Consider the following 21,193-nt stretch of genomic DNA (forward strand, 5'->3'; position numbering starts at 1 on the left):
CGGCAGTTGTTGTGCATCGCGCCGGATCGAGCCACGGTCGTTGCCAGACGGATCTGTGGGAGAAGCGAGCAAACGCTCAGTGCGACTATGCAGCGTCCGCGGACACGCAAACGTACTGTATTTTCGAGCCGCGTTTGCGTCTCCGCGGACGACCCAGCTACTATGTGTCGCCCCTCTGGAGTAGAGAGCAGACGCATTACCGATCTGCACGAACGCAAACGGTCACGCAATGTCTATTTAGATCGCCCAGCTGAAGATGCCCTCGCAAGAACTAAAGTGGTGAACATCTACCTCGACGGAAGCATCTGCGTCGACCGTACAGTACGTTGCAATTGCAAGGCTAGACCAAGTAGCACAGTAAATGCAGGAGTACGACTTCACAGCGAGACGTTTCACATTTTACCCTGCGTCGATGGGAACCTGACAAGGTAAATGACCGGTCTACGGTTCCATAGACTTTCGCCAGCTCAAGCTTAAAAAAACCCCGGCGTGCAGCCGTCACCTCGTCGTCGTCGTCGTCTTTAACAGACAGCCGTTCAAAGACTATGTCTGCTCCAAGTCCTGCGCCCATTCGGAGCTGGCCACGTCAGCGGCATGACGCGTCGGCTCACCGGCCAGGCTGGACGACGACTCGGCGCCATGGGACCTTCTGTAAACCCGTGCCGAAGAAAGCTCTAGCTCGTCGCTCGATGACATGTGGGCCGCCGGTCTGGGACTGACACCCAAGATGCGTTACGTGGGTAGCAGTTTACGTGACGCGACGTGCCTCGAATAACAGAGCGCTGGGCTGGCAGTGCATGCTGCCGGAGAAGAGGCTGTGCTTCCAAGCAACGCTACCGGACAGATACCGAAACTGCCCCTAGCACGGAGCGCGGGAACCGCGGTTTAGGCTCTCTTTTTTTTTTCCCTCGTCGGCGCGGTCGAATCATGGTGCGGCCCCGCCGGCGGCCGGCGGCCGGGACAACGCTTTGATATTTTCATGGGGCCATTTCCGTAACTTCATTCATGCTCCTGGGTCAGTTCTGGCGACGCCATCCACATGCATAGTACACGCGTCTGGTGAAGCCACTCGAGTGCCACGGCAACGTACCAGCCAAACGGTTGAATTATTAGATAAAGTTTATGAATTTGTTTATGACTTTTCTTTCTTTTAACTGTCTATGTCCATCGTATTGTTGAGACAAAAAAATGCTACAAAGTAGCTTAAATGAGGTGAAGATCGACGATGACGATATTGGATGTCATGTATAAGATTGATCCAAACATTATTTCCCAGGTTCAGCCCGTCACGGTGAAGATAAAGACCTGCTTCTGTCTTGATTATGTTGATAAATATGTTTACAAGTCACCGGCAACTTAACAGCCAAACGGTTGAATTATATAAAGTCTACGAATTTGTCTATGACTTTCTTCTTTTTACTATCTACGTCTGCTGATGTTGGAAATTCCTACGGTTAAATCTTTCGAGATATTTAGATGCATCAAGCTTATTCATAAGCCCTAGAGCTGCCATGATACTACCTGGAAACTATCAAACAACTTTAGTAAAAATAATAATAGATAAGCAACTAAGAATAAAGACCAAAAACGCTGAGCTCCTCGGCAACGGCGCCGGAAAATAGCTTGATTACTGCAACTACAGAGATCAGTTGTTGCTAGTTTTGAAACAAGAGTATCGAACCGCGAGGAGCTACTAATAATGATCTTGATATCCCTTGCTACTTTCTACTAGAGATTACTTAATAATTATTTTCTAATCTCAAAATGATAAAAGAGGGTGATGTAAATGGTTGCAGGAAAAGTAAGTAAAGCAGTAAAAACGATATATAAAAAGGGATGGAACTTTATAAGACAAAGTGTTCTCAGCGATTATTGAATTCACCACTAGCACTAGAACTCATGTTAATCAAGATGAAATATGCTTTCAAGCATGTTGTGTGTGGGAGAGCTCTGTAATAAGATGCGCCCAGAAAGCCATCGGTCATCGCATCTCTAAATAACCACAACACCTAGCCTTTTGCGTCAACATATGGACTAGTGCTATTAAGGGGTAAACCCCACGGTCATCGATATGAGCTTTATGAATCCCTCTTATCCTCCTTATTCATGTGTCAAAGCGCTGATACGGTAATGTCACTTCTCGTCGTTTGCTTTACCACACTTTAAAGAGTAGTTCCCTCTCAAGACCAATGGGCAATATTACATGGTGCACACCATGTAATAACAAGAGAGATAACTAACACACATTAATACTTGAAACTATAAATTATCTTAGATTCATCTCATGTACATGCTAGGGTTTATCCATCTCCCCAAGAACTAATAAGACTACGCACACATGGAGACAATCAAGAACATCATCATAATCTTGTGGAATGAATGAGAGGAATGGAACGAATTCGAATACAAATCCACAATAGCAATCAAGATTACAACTATGGTTAGAGAATGATGGTGATGACGGTGCAACGGTTGATGAGGATGAAGGGGATGATGACATGTCCTCCGAGGATCCACGTAACAGCTCGTATCTTGTCTTCTCCAAAGTTCCTTCTTGAGATCTGATCTGGGGCGATGTTTCTCGGTTTCGCAAAGCTGAGAGTATCTGCTCTCTGATCCGTATGCGGGAGGTGAAAGTATTTGACGAGGCGGTGCTCCTGGCGGGTGGTACGGGCGGGCTCTGCCTGTACTGATGCCCGTTAAACTCCCTGGAAGTTGTACTCGAATTGTCCTTTCGCCCAGGCGCATTATTAAGTGCAAAAATGATTTCTATCTGTTGCCTGCCAAAACCCACCGGCGAGCAGCGACGAGCAACACGAAGAGCCGGGAGGCTCCCAGGACTGCTGGTGTGCCCTGGTCCCTCGGGCAACGGCCCGCAATGCTCCGGCACACGTCCTGGCGGTTGCAAGGGCGTGCCACCTGACCTATACCTGGTCAGGAAGGTGTTGGATTGCTTCGATTAGCTTCCTGCATGGTAGACACGTAAACATTAAATACGAGCCCGATCGGCTCAAAGAGCCGATTGCCCCATGGTTCACGTTGGATTTACGATGACATGGGGATCCTGCTTGATCAATACAAAGTTAAATCAATCTACGACAGTTTAGGGTTTTCACCGCATAATCGGAACATCCTACACGTAGTCGAGCCTATCAGATACGTAAGATAATGGAAAACTAGTCCTAAAAGAGGCCTAAAAACCAACATGAAGTCAATTCCTGGAACAATCCCTTCTAGGACTAGCAAACCATGCCTTACGCACTACCGGACCGTTCAACCCGTTTGCAAGGCCTAATCATGCGGATATCAAACTAATCCTTGAAGAACAAGGAACAACTATAACAGATCAGATCTACTAAATAAAGAAGAAGCAAGGTGCTGCCCTTACACCTAAGATTAGGTGTAAAGGCAGCTAGATATCGAGGGGTCGCATATCTAAGCAAACGTATTCAGAGAAACATCGATGCAAGCCCCAAAACATCTATGATAAGGGTGTTACTCGCCATCAACAAGGCTTCAGTACGAGCAACACCAGATAACGAATAAACCGATACTGCCTAGATCGCAAGATGCGATCTAGGCAGCATGATGCTTACCCGGAAGAAACCCTCAAAACAAGGGGTGGCGATGCGCCTGGATTGTGTTTGTTGTGAACGTGGTCGTCCTCCTTTCTCAATAACCCTAGGTACATATTTATAGTCCGTGTACTTTCTAATTCGGGAATAAACCTAACCGTGTACGAGCTAAACTCTATCTCTTGATTCTAACAAATCTACCATAATATACAGATACACGGGCAATCTAGCCCAAACTCTCGTACACGGACGATTTAGAGACACTTCATGCGCATATCCTCCAAGCCCATCTCAATCACGGCCCATCTCCTGCTCTGGCTAAATTTTGGTGATAACACATGCCCCCCTGGTTTTGGTAATGATAATTTCAAACCACTCTGTTTTTTCTTCGTAGGGTCACGTCGTGCCAGAGCAGAACCGTCACAGTATCCTTTCATCATGATGCCTTGCCTTCTCAACTTCTCTGCACGATTTGACAGTTTTGGCACCATGTCCTCGGAAACCACCACAGCATTGAATCGTCTTTCACTAGATCCCCTTTATTTAAACTCATCTGAGCAGTTTGCTTCCTCATCGCCTCCTCATCCTCTGTTCCTCTGTAGCACTCGAGAACCCTTCTTCCACCATGGATTCCTCCTCCTCTTCCTCCTCGGGCCTATCCTTCCAATCCTCCTCCTCTAGCGAGCTGGAGCCGGAATTCGACCTGATGACAGCGTACGAGGCCCTCGCCCCAGAATGGTGGGACGAGAGGGATTGGATCTTCACCGACAGGTCAGAGGATGACGCCTCCCTGACCGACGGGGAGGACAACCTCCAGTTCCTTGTGGATGGGGGGTTGGAGGAGGAGAGCGACGACGACCTCTTCTCCTGGGACGGCTTCTCCTCTTCCGACGAGGAGGAAGAAGCGGAGGATGACTCTTCCTCCGACGAGCACCCTCCGATGAAGCGCTTCCGCGCCGGGTCGGACGACGACGACGACGATGATGAAGATGAAGACGAAGCTCCCGCCAAGGGCTTCAGCAACGAAGAGGACGTCGCCGGCAGCAGCGCCGAAAGCGACGCAGACGGCGACGACGAGGGCAGCGACGGCCCGTAGATTAGGGACTAGCAGGGCTAGTAGTAGTGCATTAGGCAGTAGATCATCCTTTTGAGAGCAATCGGCTCTTACTTGTAAAAAATCCTCCTATCAAAGTAGAATGTTTCCCAATTTGATTTCTCCAATTTGTCCAATTTAGCTCTTCCGATTGCCAAAGTAAATCCACGCACCAAGAACCGATAGCAACGCATCGGTCTTTCACCAAAAACAACGCCAATAAGGCCAAATTCAGTTACCTAATTTGACAGGTCCAAGCATACTTTTCCCAAATTCAAACGGTAACCTCTAGAGTCGATGGCTGCGCATCGGCTTTTTTATTCTAAAGTCGATGTCCGTGCATCGGCTGTACTTTGCGGAAAAAAAATTTACCTGCCGATTTCATACATCGGCCCCAATATTTTACTGCCCATCATCTCACATACTTGGGAAATACTTCTTGAGATGTGATACGTCTCCGACGTATCGATAATTTCTTATGTTCTATGCCATATTATTGATGATACCTACATGTTTTATGCACACTTTATGTCATATTCGTGCATTTTCTGGAACTAACCTATTAACAAGATGCCGAAGTGCCGATTCTGCTGTTTTCTGCTGTTTTTGGTTTCAGAAATCCTAGTAACGAAATATTCTCGGAATTGGACGAAACGAAGACCCAGGGGCCTATTTCGCCACGAATCTTCCAGAAGACCGAAGAGCATACGAAGTGGGGCCACGAGGTGGCCAAACCACATGGCGGCGCGGCTAAGGGGGGGCCCGCGCCACCCTGTGGTGTGGGCCCCTCGTTAGCCCCCCGACTCTGCCCTTCCGCCTACTTAAAGCCTCCGTCGCGAAAACCCTGATGCGAAAAACCACGATACGGAAAACCTTACTGAGACGCCGCCGCCGCCAATCCCATCTCGGGGGATTTTGGAGATCTCCTCCGGCACCCTGCCGGAGAGGGGATTCATCTCCCGGAGGACTCTACACCGCCATGGTCGCATCCGGAGTGATGAGTGAGTAGTTCACCCCTGGACTATGGGTCCATAGCAAGTAGCTAGATGGTTGTCTTCTCCTCATTGTGCTTCATTGTTGGATCTTGTGAGCTGCCTAACATGATCAAGATCATCTATCTGTAATACTCTATGTTGTGTTTGTCGGGATCCGATGGATAGAGAGAATACCATGTTATGTTAATTATCAAGTTATTACATATGTGTTGTTTATGATCTTGCATGCTCTCCGTTACTAGTAGAGGCTCTGGCCAAGTTTTTGCTTTTAACTCCAAGAGGGAGTATTTATGCTCGATAGTGGGTTCATGCTCGCATTGACACACGGGACGAGTGACGGAAAGTTCTAAGGTTGTGTTGTGTCTGTTGCCACTAGGGATAAAACATTGGCGCTATGTCCGAGGATGTAGTTGTTGATTACATTACGCACCATACTTAATGCAATTGTCTCGTTGCTTTGCAACTTAATACCGGAAGGGGTTCGGACGATAACTCTGAAGGTGGACTTTTTAGGCATAGATGCAGTTGCCCATCTCAATAATTTTGTTGAATTGTGTGAAATGCAAAAATATAAAGATGTAGATGGTGATATTATAAAATTAAAATTGTTTCCTTTCTCATTAAGAGGAAGAGCTAAAGATTGGATGCTAGCTCTGCCTAAGAATAGTATTGATTCATGGACTAAATGCAAGGATGCTTTTATTGGTAGATATTATCCCCCTGCTAAAATTATATCTTTGAGGAGTAGCATAATGAATTTTAAACAATTGGATAATGAACATGTTGCTCAAGCTTGGGAAAGAATGAAATCTCTGGTTAAAAATTGCCCAACCCATGGATCGACTACTTGGATGATCATCCAAACCTTCTATGCAGGACTAAATTTTTCTTCGCGGAATTTATTGGATTCAGCTGCTGGAGGTACCTTTATGTCCATCACTCTTGGTTAAGCAACAAATCTCCTTGATAACATGATGGTTAATTACTCTGAATGGCACACGGAAAGAGCTCCACAAGGTAAGAAGGTAAATTCTGTTGAAGAATCCTCTTCCTTGAATGATAAGGTTGATGCTATTATGTCTATGCTTGCGAATGATAGGACAAATGTTGATCCTAATAATGTTCCATTAGCTTCATTGGTTGCCCAAGAAGAACATGTTGATGTAAACTTCATTAAAAATAATAATTTCAACAACAATGCTTATCGGAACAATTCTAGTAATAACTATAGGCCATATCTTATAATAATGGTAACGGTTATGCTAATTCTTATGGGAATTCTTACAACAATAATAGGAATACACCCCCTGGACTTGAAGCCATGCTTAAAGAATTTATTAGTACACAAACTGCCTTTAACAAATCTGTTGAGGAAAAGCTCAATAAAATTGATATTCTTGTTTCTAGAGTTGATAGTCTTGCCGCTGATGTTGATCTTTTGAAATCGAAAGTTATGCCTAATAGGGATATTGAAAATAAAATTGTTACTACAGCAAATGCTATCCAAGTTAGAATTAATGAGAATATAAGATTAATGGCTGAACTGCGTGCTAGGTGGGATAGAGAAGAAAATGAAAAACTAGCTAAAAAGGAAAATGTAGCTAAAGTTTGGACTATTACCACCACTAGCAATGCTAATAATTCACATGTTGCTACACCTCCTACTATCAATGGTAAAATAATTGGTGTTGGCAATACTTCTACTCCTAGTGCAAAGCGCGCAAAATTACCTGAAACTGCTAAAACTGCTGAAATTTTTTCCAACCTTGGGGATGATAATCACATTGCTTTAAATTGTAATGATTTAGATTTTGATGATTGCCACATCTCTGAAGTTATAAAGTTCTTGCAAAAACTTGCTAAGAGTCCTAATGCTAGTGCTATAAACTTGGCTTTCACAAAACATATTACAAATGCTCTCATAAAAGCTAGAGAAGAGAAACTAAAACTTGAAACTTCTATTCCTAGAAAGCTAGAGGATGGTTGGGAGCCCATCATTAAAATGAGAGTCAAAGATTTTGATTTTAATGCTTTATGTGATCTTGGTGCAAGTATTTCTGTTATGCCTAAAAAAGTCTATGATATGCTTGACTTGCCACCATTGAAAAATTGTTATCTGGATGTTAATCTCGCCGATAATGCTAAAAAGAAACCTTTGGGGAAAGTTGATAATGTTCATATTATGGTTAACAATAACCTTGTCCCCGTTGATTTTGTTGTCTTGGATATTGAATGCAATGCATCTTGCCCTATTATATTGGGAAGACCTTTTCTTCGAACCGTTGGTGCTACTATTGATATGAAGGAAGGTAATATTAAATATCAATTTCCTCTCAAGAAAGGTATGGAACACTTCCCTAGAAAGAGAATGAAGTTACCTTATTATTCTATTATTAGAACAAATTATGATGTTGATGCTCCATCTCTCGATGTTACTTGAGTTACACTTTCTGCGCCTAGCTGAAAGGCGTTAAAGAAAAGCGCTTATGGGAGACAACCCATGTTTTTACTCCAGTACTTTTGTTTTATATTTGTGTCTTGGAAGTTGTTTACTACTGTAGCAACCTCTCCTTATCTTAGTTTTGAGTTTTGTTGTGCCAAGTAAAGTCTTTGATAGAAAAGTAAGTACTAGATTTGGATTACTGCGCAGTTCCAGATTTCTTTGCTGTCACGAATCTGGGTCTACCTCCCTGTAGGTAGCTCAGAAAATTATGCCAATTTACGTGCATGATCCTCAGATATGTACGCAACTTTTATTCAATTTGAGCATTTTTATTTGAGCAAGTCTGGTGGCCTAATAAAATCCATCTTTACGGACTGTTCTGTTTTGACAGATTCTGCCTTTTATTTTGCATTGCCTCTTTTGCTATGTCGGATGAATTTCTTTGATCCATTAATGTACAGTAGCTTTATGCAATGTCCAGAAGTGTTAAGAATGATTGTGTCACCTCTGAACATGTGAATTTTTATTATGCACTAACCCTCTAATGAGTTGTTTCGAGTTTGGTGTGGAGGACGTTTTCAAGGATCAAGAGAGGAGTATGATGCAATATGATCAAGGAGAGTGAAAGCTCTAAGCTTGGGGATGCCCCGGTGGTTCACCCCTGCATATTCTAAGAAGACTCAAGCGTCTAAGCTTGGGGATGCCCAAGGCATCCCCTTCTTCATCGACAACATTATCGGGTTCCTCCCCCGAAACTATATTTTTATTCCATCACATCTTATGTACTTTGCTTGGAGCGTCGGTTTGTTTTTGTTTTTGTTTTGTTTGAATAAAATGGATCCTAGCATTCACTTTATGGGAGAGAGACACGCTCCGCTGTAGCATATGGACAAATATGTCCTTAGGCTCTACTCATAGTATTCATGGCGAAGTTTCTTCTTCGTTAATTTGTTATATGGTTGGAATTGGAAAATGCTACATGTAGTAATTCTAAAATGTCTTGGATAATTTGATACTTGGCAATTGTTGTGCTCATGTTTAAGCGCTTGCATCATATACTTTGCACCCATTAATGAAGAAACACTTAGAGCTTGCTAATTTGGTTTGCATATTTGGTTTCTCTAGAGTCTAGATAACATCTAGTATTGAGTTTTGAACAACAAGGAAGACGGTATGGAGTCTTATAATGTTTACAATATGTATTTTATGTGAGTTTTGCTGTACCGTTCATCCTTGTGTTTGTTTCAAATAACCTTGCTAGCCTATACCTTGTATCGAGAGGGAATACTTCTCATGCATCCAAAATCCTTGAGCCAACCACTATGCCATTTGTGTCCACCATACCTACCTACTACATGGTATTTATCCGCCATTCCAAAGTAAATTGCTTGAGTGCTACCTTTAAAATTCCATCATTCACCTTTGCAATATATAGCTCATGGGACAAATAGCTTAAAAACTATTGTGGTATTGAATATGTACTTATGCACTTTATCTCTTATTAAGTTGCTTGTTGTGCGATAACCATGCTTCTCGGGACGCCATCAACTATTCTTTGTTGAATATCATGTGAGTTGCTATGCATGTCCGTCTTGTCTGAAGTAAGAGAGATCTACCACCTTTATGGTTGGAGCATGCATATTGTTAGAGAAGAACATTGGGCCGCTAACTAAAGCCATGATCCATGGTGGAAGTTTCAGTTTTGGACACATATCCTCAATCTCATATGAGAATAATAATTGTTGCCACATGCTTATGCATTAAAGAGGAGTCCATTATCTCGTTGTCCATGTTGTCCCGGTATGGATGTCTAAGTTGAGAATAATCAAAAGCGAGAAATTCAAAATGCGAGCTTTCTCCTTAGACCTTCGTACGGGCGGCATGGAGGTACCCCATTGTGACACTTGGTTAAAACATGTGCATTGCAAAGATCCGGTAGTCCAAGCTAATTAGGACAAGGTGCGGGCACTATTAGTATACTATGCATGAGACTTGCAACTTGTAAGATATTACTTTCATAACTCATATGCTTTATTACTACCATTGACAAAATTGTTTCATGTTTTCAAAATAAAAGCTCTAGCACAAATTTAGCAATCGATGCTTTCCTCTTTGAAGGACCATTCTTTTACTTTTATGTTGAGTCAGTTCACCTATCTCTCTCCACCTCAAGAAGCAAACACTTGTGTGAACTTTGCATTGATTCCTACATACTTGCATATTGTACTTGTTATATTACTCTATGTTGACTATTATCCATGAGATATACATGTTACAAGTTGAAAGCAACCGCTGAAACTTAATCTTCCTTTGTGTTCCTTCAATACCTTTACTTTGATTTATTGCTTTATGAGTTAACTCTTATGCAAGACTTATTAATACTTGTCTTGAAGTACTATTCATGAAAAGTCTTTGCTTTATGATTCACTTGTTTTACTCATGTCATTACCATTGTTTTGATCGCTGCATCCACTACATATGTTTACAAATAGTATGATCAAGGTTATGATGGCATATCACTTCAGAAATTATCTTTGTTATCGTTTTACCCGCTCGGGACGAGCGAGAACTAAGCTTGGGGATGCTTGATACGTCTCCGACGTATCGATAATTTCTTATGTTCTATGCCATATTATTGATGATACCTACATGTTTTATGCACACTTTATGTCATATTCGTGCATTTTCCGGAACTAACCTATTAACAAGATGCCGAAGTGCCGATTGCTTGTTTTCTGCTGTTTTTGGTTTCGAAATCCTAGTAACGAAATATTCTCGGAATTGGACGAAACGAAGACCCAGGGGCCTATTTCACCACGAACCTTCCAGAAGACCGAAGAGCATACGAAGTGGGGCCACGAGGTGGCCAAACCACATGGCGGCGCGGCTAAGGGGGGGCCCGCGCCGCCCTGTGGTGTGGGCCCCTCGTTAGCCCCCCGACTCTGCCCTTCCGCCTACTTAAAGCCTCCGTCGCGAAAACCCTGATGCGAAAAACCACGATACGGAAAACCTTACTGAGACGCCGCCGCCGCCGATCCCATCTCGGGGATTCCGGAGATCTCCTCCGGCACCCCGCCGGAGAGGGGATTCATCTCCCGGAGGACTCTACACCGCCATGGTCGCCTCCGGAGTGATGAGTGAGTAGTTCACCCCTGGACTATGGGTCCATAGCAGTAGCTAGATGGTTGTCTTCTCCTCATTGTGCTTCATTGTTGGATCTTGTGAGCTGCCTAACATGATCAAGATCATCTATCTGTAATACTCTATGTTGTGTTTGTCGGGATCCGATGGATAGAGAGAATACCATGTTATGTTAATTATCAAGTTATTACATATGTGTTGTTTATGATCTTGCATTCTCTCCGTTACTAGTAGAGGCTCTGGCCAAGTTTTTGCTTTTAACTCCAAGAGGGAGTATTTATGCTCGATAGTGGGTTCATGCCCGCATTGACACCGGGACGAGTGACAGAAAGTTCTAAGGTTGTGTTGTGCTTGTTGCCACTAGGGATAAAACATTGGCGCTATGTCCGAGGATGTAGTTGTTGATTACATTACGCACCATACTTAATGCAATTGTCTGTTGCTTTGCAACTTAATACTGGAAGGGGTTCGGACGATAACCTGAAGGTGGACTTTTTAGGCATAGATGCAGTTGCCCATCTCAATAATTTTGTTGAATTGTGTGAAATGCAAAAATATAAAGATGTAGATGGTGATATTATAAAATTAAAATTGTTTCCTTTCTCATTAAGAGGAAGAGCTAAAGATTGGTTGCTATCTCTCGCCTAAGAATAGTATTGATTCATGGACTAAATGCAAGGATGCTTTTATTGGTAGATATTATCCCCCTGCTAAAATTATATCTTTGAGGAGTAGCATAATGAATTTTAAACAATTGGATAATGAACATGTTGCTCAAGCTTGGGAAAGAATGAAATCTCTCGGTTAAAAATTGCCCAACCCATGGATCGACTACTTGGATGATCATCCAAACCTTCTATGCAGGACTAAATTTTTCTTCACGGAATTTATTGGATTCAGCTGCTGGAGGTACCTTTATGTCCATCACTCTTGGTGAAGCAACAAAGCTCCTTGATAACATGATGGTTAATTACTCTGAATGGCACACGGAAAGAGCTCCACAAGGTAAGAAGGTAAATTCGTTGAAGAATCCTCTTCCTTGAATGATAAGGTTGATGCTATTATGTCTATGCTTGCGAATGATAGGACTAATGTTGATCCTAATAATGTTCCATTAGCTTCATTGGTTGCCCAAGAAGAACATGTTGATGTAAACTTCATTAAAAATAATAATTTCAACAACAATGCTTATCAGAACAATTCTAGTAATAACTATAGGCCATATCCTTATAATAATGGTAACGGTTATGCTAATTCTTATGGGAATTCTTACAACAATAATAGGAATACACCCCCTGGACTTGAAGCCATTATTAAAGAATTTATTAGTACACAAACTGCCTTTAACAAATCTGTTGAGGAAAAGCTCAATAAAATTGATATTCTTGTTTCTAGAGTTGATATTCTTGCCGCTGATGTTGATCTTTTGAAATCGAAAGTTATGCCTAATAGGGATATTGAAAATAAAATTGTTACTACAGCAAATGCCATCCAAGTTAGAATTAATGAGAATATAAGATTAATGGCTGAACTGCGTGCTAGGTGGGATAGAGAAGAAAATGAAAAACTAGCTAAAAAGGAAAATGTAGCTAAAGTTTGGACTATTACCACCACTAGCAATGCTAATAATTCACATGTTGCTACACCTCCTACTATCAATGGTAAAATAATTGGTGTTGGCAATGCTTCTACTCCTAGTGCAAAGCGCGCAAAATTACCTGAAACTGCTAAAACTGCTGAAATTTTTTCCAACCTTGGGGATGATAATCCCATTGCTTTAAATTGTAATGATTTAGATTTTGATGATTCCACATCTCTGAAGTTATAAAGTTCTTGCAAAAACTTGCTAAGAGTCCTAATGCTAGTGCTATAAACTTGGCTTTCACAAAACATATTACAAATGCTCTCATAAAAGCTAGAGAAAAGAAACTAAAACTTGAAACTTCTATTCCTAGAAAGCTAGAGGATGGTTGGGAGCCCATCATTAAAATGAGAGTCAAAGATTTTGATTGTAATGCTTTATGTGATCTTGGTGCAAGTATTTCGTTATGCCTAAAAAAGTCTATGATATGCTTGACTTGCCACCATTGAAAAATTGTTATCCGGATGTTAATCTCGCCGATAATGCTAAAAAGAAACCTTTGGGGAAAGTTGATAATGTTCATATTATGTTTAACAATAACCTTGTCCCCGTTGATTTTGTTGTCTTGGATATTGAATGCAATGCATCTTGCCCCATTATATTGGGAAGACCTTTTCTTCGAACCGTTGGTGCTACTATTGATATGAAGGAAGGTAATATTAAATATCAATTTCCTCTCAAGAAAGGTATAGAACACTTCCCTAGAAAGATAATGAAGTTACCTTATTATTCTATTATTAGAACAAATTATGATGTTGATGCTCCATCTCTCGATGTTACTTGAGTTACACTTTCTGCGCCTAGTTGAAAGGCGTTAAAGAAAAGCGCTTATGGGAGACAACCCATGTTTTTACTGCAGTACTTTTGTTTTATATTTGTGTCTTGGAAGTTGTTTACTAATGTAGCAACCTCTCCTTATCTTAGTTTTGAGTTTTGTTGTGCCAAGTAAAGTCTTTGATAGAAAAGTAAGTACTAGATTTGGATTATTGCGCAGTTCCGGATTTCTTTGCTTGTCACGAATCTGGGTCTACCTCCCTGTAGGTAGCTCAGAAAATTATGCCAATTTACGTGCATGATCCTCAGATATGTACGCAACTTTTATTCAATTTGAGCATTTTAATTTGAGCAAGTCTGGTGGCCTAATAAAATCCATCTTTACAAACTGTTCTGTTTTGACAGATTCTGCCTTTTATTTTGCATTGCCTCTTTTGTTATGTCGGATGAATTTCTTTGATCCATTAATGTCCAGTAGCTTTATGCAATGTCCAGAAGTGTTAAGAATGATTGTGTCACCTCTGAACATGTGAATTTTTATTATGCACTAACCCTCTAATGAGTTGTTTCGAGTTTGGTGTGGAGGAAGTTTTCAAGGATCAAGAGAGGAGTATGATGCAATATGATCAAGGAGAGTGAAAGCTCTAAGCTTGGGGATGCCCCGGTGGTTCACCCCTGCATATTCTAAGAAGACTCAAGCGTCTAAGCTTGGGGATGCCCAAGGCATCCCCTTCTTCATCGACAACATTATCAGGTTCCTCCCCTGAAACTATATTTTTATTCCATCACATCTTATGTACTTTGCGTGGAGCGTCAATTTGTTTTTGTTTTGTTTGAATAAAATGGATCCTAGCATTCACTTTATGGGAGAGAGACACGCTCCGCTGTAGCATATGGACAAATATGTCCTTAGGCTCTACTCATAGTATTCATGGCGAAGTTTCTTCTTCGTTAATTTGTTATATGGTTGGAATTGGAAAATGCTACATGTAGTAATTCTAAAATGTCTTGGATAATTTGATACTTGGCAATTGTTGTGCTCATGTTTAAGCTCTTGCATCATATACTTTGCACCCATTAATGAAGAAACACTTAGAGCTTGCTAATTTGGTTTGCATATTTGGTTTCTCTAGAGTCTAGATAACATCTAGTATTGAGTTTTGAACAACAAGGAAGATGGTATGGAGTCTTATAATGTTTACAATATGTCTTTTATGTGAGTTTTGCTGTACCGTTCATCCTTGTGTTTGTTTCAAATAACCTTGCTAGCCTAAACCTTGTATCGAGAGGGAATACTTCTCATGCATCCAAAATCCTTTAGCCAACCACTATGCCATTTGTGTCCACCATACCTACCTACTACATGGTATTTATCCGCCATTCCAAAGTAAATTGCTTGAGTGCTACCTTTAAAATTCCATCATTCACCTTTGCAATATATAGATCATGGGACAAATAGCTTAAAAACTATTGTGGTATTGAATATGTACTTATGCACTTTATCTCTTATTAAGTTGCTTGTTGTGCGATAACCATGCTTACGGGGACGCCATCAACTATTCTTTGTTGAATATCATGTGAGTTGCTATGCATGTCCGTCTTGTCTGAAGTAAGAGAGATCTACCACCTTTATGGTTGGAGCATGCATATTGTTAGAGAAGAACATTGGGCCGCTAACTAAAGCCATGATCCATGGTGGAAGTTTCAGTTTTGGACACATATCCTCAATCTCATATGAGAATAATAATTGTTGCCACATGCTTATGCATTAAAGAGGAGTCCATTATCTGTTGTCCATGTTGTCCCGGTATGGATGTCTAAGTTGAGAATAATCAAATGCGAGAAATCCAAAATGCGAGCTTTCTCCTTAGACCTTCGTACAAGCGGCATGGAGGTACCCCATTGTGACACTTGGTTAAAACATGTGCATTGCAAAGATCCGGTAGTCCAAGCTAATTAGGACAAGGTGCGGGCACTATTAGTATACTATGCATGAGACTTGCAACTTGTAAGATATAACTTTCATAACTCATATGCTTTATTACTACCATTGACAAAATTGTTTCATGTTTTCAAAATAAAAGCTCTAGCACAAATATAGCAATCGATGCTTTCCTCTTTGAAGGACCATTCTTTTACTTTTATGTTGAGTCAGTTCACCTATCTCTCTCCACCTCAAGAAGCAAACACTTGTGTGAACTTTGCATTGATTCCTACATACTTGCATATTGTACTTGTTATATTACTCTATGTTGACTATTATCCATGAGATATACATGTTACAAGTTGAAAGCAACCGCTGAAACTTAATCTTCCTTTGTGTTGCTTCAATACCTTTACTTTGATTTATTGCTTTATGAGTTAACTCTTATGCAAGACTTATTAATACTTGTCTTGAAGTACTATTCATGAAAAGTCTTTGCTTTATGATTCACTTGTTTTACTCATGTCATTACCATTGTTTTGATCGCTGCATCCACTACATATGTTTACAAATAGTATGATCAAGGTTATGATGGCATATCACTTCGAAATTATCTTTGTTATCGTTTTACCTCGCTCGGGACGAGCGAACTAAGCTTGGGGATGCTTGATACGTCTCCGACGTATCGATAATTTCTTATGTTCTATGCCATATTATTGATGATACCTACATGTTTTATGCACACTTTATGTCATATTCGTGCATTTTCCGGAACTAACCTATTAACAAGATGCCGAAGTGCCGATTCGTTGTTTTCGCTGTTTTTGGTTTCAGAAATCCTAGTAACGAAATATTCTCGGAATTGGACGAAACGAAGACCCGGGGGCCTATTTCGCTACGAACCTTCCGGAAGACCGAAGAGCATACGAAGTGGGGCCACGAGGTGGCCAAACCACATGGCGGCGCGGCCAAGGGGGGGCCCGCGCCGCCCTGTGGTGTGGGCCCCTGATGACCCACAAGTATAGGGGGTGTATCGTAGTATCTTCGATAAGTAAGAATGTCGATCCCAACGAGGAGCAGAAGGTGTTGACTGATGGCGTGTATTTCACACGTTCTTTGGGCAACCCCAAGAGGAAGGTATGATGCGCACAGCAGCAAGTTTTCCCTCAGAAAGAAACCAAGGTTTATCGAACCAGGAGGAGCCAAGAAGCACGTTGAAGGTTGATGGCGGCGGGATGTAGTGCGGCGCAACACCGGAGATTCCGGCGCCAACGTGGAACCCGCACAACACAACCAAAGTACTTTGCCCCAACGAAACGGTGAGGTTGTCAATCTCACCGGCTTGTCTGTAACAAAGGATTAACCGTATTGTGTGGAAGATGATTGTTTGCGGAGAAAACAGGAAAACAAGTATTGCGAGCAGATTTGTATTTCGGTATTAAAGAATGGACCGGGGTCCACAGTTCACTAGAGGTGTCTCTCCCATAAGATAAAAGCATGTTGGGTGAACAAATTACGGTCGGGCAATTGACAAATAGAGAGGGCATAACAATGCACATACATGACATGATAAGTATAGTGAGATTTAATTGGGCATTACGACAAAGTACATAGACCGCCATCCAATCGCATCTATGCCTAAAAAGTCCACCTTCGGGTTATCGTCCGAACCCCTTCCAGGTATTAAGTTGCAAAGCAACGGACAATTGCATTAAGTATGGTGCGTAATGTAATCAACAACTACATCCTCGGACATAGCGCCAATGTTTTATCCCTAGTGGCAACAAGCACAACACAACCTTAGAACTTTCGTCACACTGTCCCGGTGTCAATGCGGGCATGAACCCACTATCGAGCATAAATACTCCCGCTTGGAGTTAAAAGCAAAAACTTGGCCGTAGCCTCTACTCGTAACGGAGAGCATGCAAGATCATAAACAACACATATGTAATAACTTGATAATTAACATGACATGCTATTCTCTATCCATCGGATCCCGACAAACACAACATATAGAATTACAGATAGATGATCTTGATCATGTTAGGCAGCTCACAAGATCCAACAATGAAGCACAATGAGGAGAAGACAACCATCTAGCTACTGCTATGGACCCATAGTCCAGGGGTGAACTACTCACTCATCACTCCGGAGGCGACCATGGCGGTGTAGAGTCCTCCGGGAGATGAATCCCCTCTCCGGCAGGGTGCCGGAGGAGATCTCCAGAATCCCCCGAGATGGGATCGGCGGCGGCGTCTCTGGAAGGTTTTCCGTATCGTGGTTTTTCGCATCAGGGGTTTCGCGACGGAGGCTTTAAGTAGGCGGAAGGGCAGAGTCGGGGGCCAGACGAGGGGGCCACACCATAGGGCGGCGCGGGCCCCCCCGGCCGCGCCGCCTCGTGGTGTCGCCACCTCGTGGCCCCACTTCGTATGTTCTTCGGTCTTCTGGAAGCTCCGTGGAAAAATAGGCCCCTGGGTCTTTGTTTCGTCCAATTCGAGAATATTTCGTTGCTAGGATTTCGAAACCAAAAACAGCGAGAAAACGAGAGCTGGCACTTCGGCATCTTGTTAATAGGTTAGTTCCGGAAAATGCACGAATATGACATAAAGTGTGCATAAAACATGTAGGTATCATCAATAATATGGCATAGAACATAAGAAATTATCGATACGTCGGAGACGTATCGGCATCCCCAAGCTTAGTTCCGCTCGTCCCGAGCGAGTAAAACGATAACAAAGATAATTTCGAAGTGATATGCCATCATAACCTTGATCATACTATTTGTAAACATATGTAGTGGATGTAGCGATCAAAACAATGGTAATGACATGAGTAAACAAGTGAATCATATAGCAAAGACTTTTCATGAATAGTACTTCAAGACGAGTATTAATAAGTCTTGCATAAGAGTTAACTCATAAAGCAATAAATCAAAGTAAAGGTATTGACGCAACACAAAGGAAGATTAAGTTTCAGCGGTTGCTTTCAACTTGTAACATGTATATCTCATGGATAATAGTCAACATAGAGTAATATAACAAGTACAATATGCAAGTATGTAGGAATCAATGCACAGCTTCACACAAGTGTTTGCTTCTTGAGGTGGAGAGAGATAGGTGAAGCGACTCAACATAAAAGTAAAAAGAATGGTCCTTCAAAGAGGAAAGCATCGATTGCTATATTTGTGCTAGAGCTTTTATTTTGAAAACATGAAACAATTTTGTCAACGGTAGTAATAAAGCATATGAGTTATGTACATTATATCTTACAAGTTGCAAGTCTCATGCATAGTATACTAATAGTGCCCGCACCTTGTCCTAATTAACTTGGACTACCGGATCTTTGCAATGCACATGTTTTGACCAAGTGTCACAATGGGGTACCTCCATGCCGCCTGTACAAAGGTCTAAGGAGAAAGCTCGCATTTTGGATTTCTCGCTTTTGATTATTCTCAACTTAGACATCCATACCGGGACAACATGGACAACAGATAATGGACTCCTCTTTAATGCATAAGCATGTGGCAACAATTATTATTCTCATATGAGATTGAGGATATATGTCCAAACTGAAACTTCCACCATGAATCATGGCTTTAGCTAGCGGCCCAAAGTTCTTCTCTAACAACATGCATGCTCCAACCATAAAGGTGGTAGATCTCTCTTACTTCAGACAAGACGGACATGCATAGCAACTCACATGATATCCAACAAAGAATAGTTGATGGCGTCCCAGAAACATGGTTATCGCACAACAAGCAACTTAATAAGAGATAAAGTGCATAAGTACATATTCAATACCACAATAGTTTTTAAGCTATTTGTCCCATGAGCTATATATTACAAAGGTGAATGATGGAATTTTAAAGGTAGCACTCAAGCAATTTACTTTGGAATGGCGGATAAATACCATGTAGTAGGTAGGTATGGTGGACACAAATGGCATAGTGGTTGGCTCAAGTATTTTGGATGCATGAGAAGTATTCCCTCTCGATACAAGGTTTAGGCTAGCAAGGTTATTTGAAACAAACACAAGGATGAACGGTACAGCAAAACTCACATAAAAGACATATGGTAAACATTATAAGACTCCATACCGTCTTCCTTGTTGTTCAAAACTCAATACTAGATGTTATCTAGACTCTAGAGAAACCAAATATGCAAAGCAAATTAGCAAGCTCTAAGTATTTCTTCATTAATGGGTGCAAAGTATATGATGCAAGAGCTTAAACATGAGCACAATAATTGCCAAGTATCAAATTATCCAAGACATTATAGCATTTTACTACATGTATCATTTTCCAATTCCAACCATATAACAATTTAACGAAGAAGAAACTTCGCCATGAATACTATGAGTAGAGCCTAAGGACATATTTGTCCATATGCTACAGACGGAGCGTGTCTCTCTCCCATAAAGTGAATGCAAGGATCCATTTTATTCAAACAAAACAAAAACAAAAACAAACCGACGCTCCAAGCAAAGTACATAAGATGTGACGGAATAAAAATATAGTTTCGAGGGAGGAACCCGATAATGTTGTCGATGAAGAAGGGGATGCCTTGGGCATCCCCAAGCTTAGACGCTTGAGTCTTCTTAGAATATGCGAGGGTGAACCACCGGGGCATCCCCAAGCTTAGAGCTTTCACTCTCCTTGATCATATTGCATCATACTCCTCTCTTGATCCTTGAAAACTTCCTCCACACCAAACTCGAAACAACTCATTAGAGGGTTAGTGCATAATAAAAATTCACATGTTCGGAGGTGACACAATCATTACTGAACACTTCGGACATTGCATAAAGCTATCGGACATCAATGGATCAAAGAAATTCATCCAACATAGCAAAAGAGGCAATGCGAAATAAAAGACAGAATCCGTCAAAACAGAACAGTCCGTAAAGATGGATTTTATTAGGCCACCAGACTTGCTCAAACGAAAATGCTCAAATTGAATGAAAGTTGCGTACATATCCGAGGATCATGCTCGTAAATTGGCTTAATTTTCTGAGCTACCTACAGGGAGATAGACCCAGATTCGTGACGAGCAAAGAAATCTGGAACTGCGCAGTAATCCAAATCTAGTACTTACTTTTCTATCAAAGACTTTACTTGGCACAACAAAACATAAAACTAAGATAAGGAGAGGTTGCTACAGTAGTAAACAAATTCCAAGACTCAAATATAAAACAAAAATACTGTAGTAAAAACATGGGTTGTCTCCCATAAGCGCTTTTCTTAACGCCTTTCGCCTAGGCGCGAAAGTGTATCTCAAGTATTATCAAAGGGTGGTGCACCTACAGCGGGGTTTGGAGTTTTCTCAACCATGCATAGTATATTGGATACATAAGTTTCAGCGTCTCCCTTTTCATTAGTCTTGGGCTTGCTACTCTCATCGAACAAATTTTCGAGAACAAGCCAAGCATAGTTATGTTCTAGTGCATCATTCATAGCTAGGAGTTTACATGGTATTGGTGCTTTGATCTCTCCACCATCATTAGTATTTTTAGTGTACCTTATTCTATCCATATCCATTTTTTCAAGGAGACTAACAAAATTAGTATGAGAACCAAGCATATTAAATTTAGCAAAGACCTTTCTAGCC

This window comes from Lolium rigidum, chromosome 7 (assembly GCF_022539505.1).
Source record: "Lolium rigidum isolate FL_2022 chromosome 7, APGP_CSIRO_Lrig_0.1, whole genome shotgun sequence".
NCBI classification, from domain to species: domain Eukaryota; kingdom Viridiplantae; phylum Streptophyta; class Magnoliopsida; order Poales; family Poaceae; genus Lolium; species Lolium rigidum.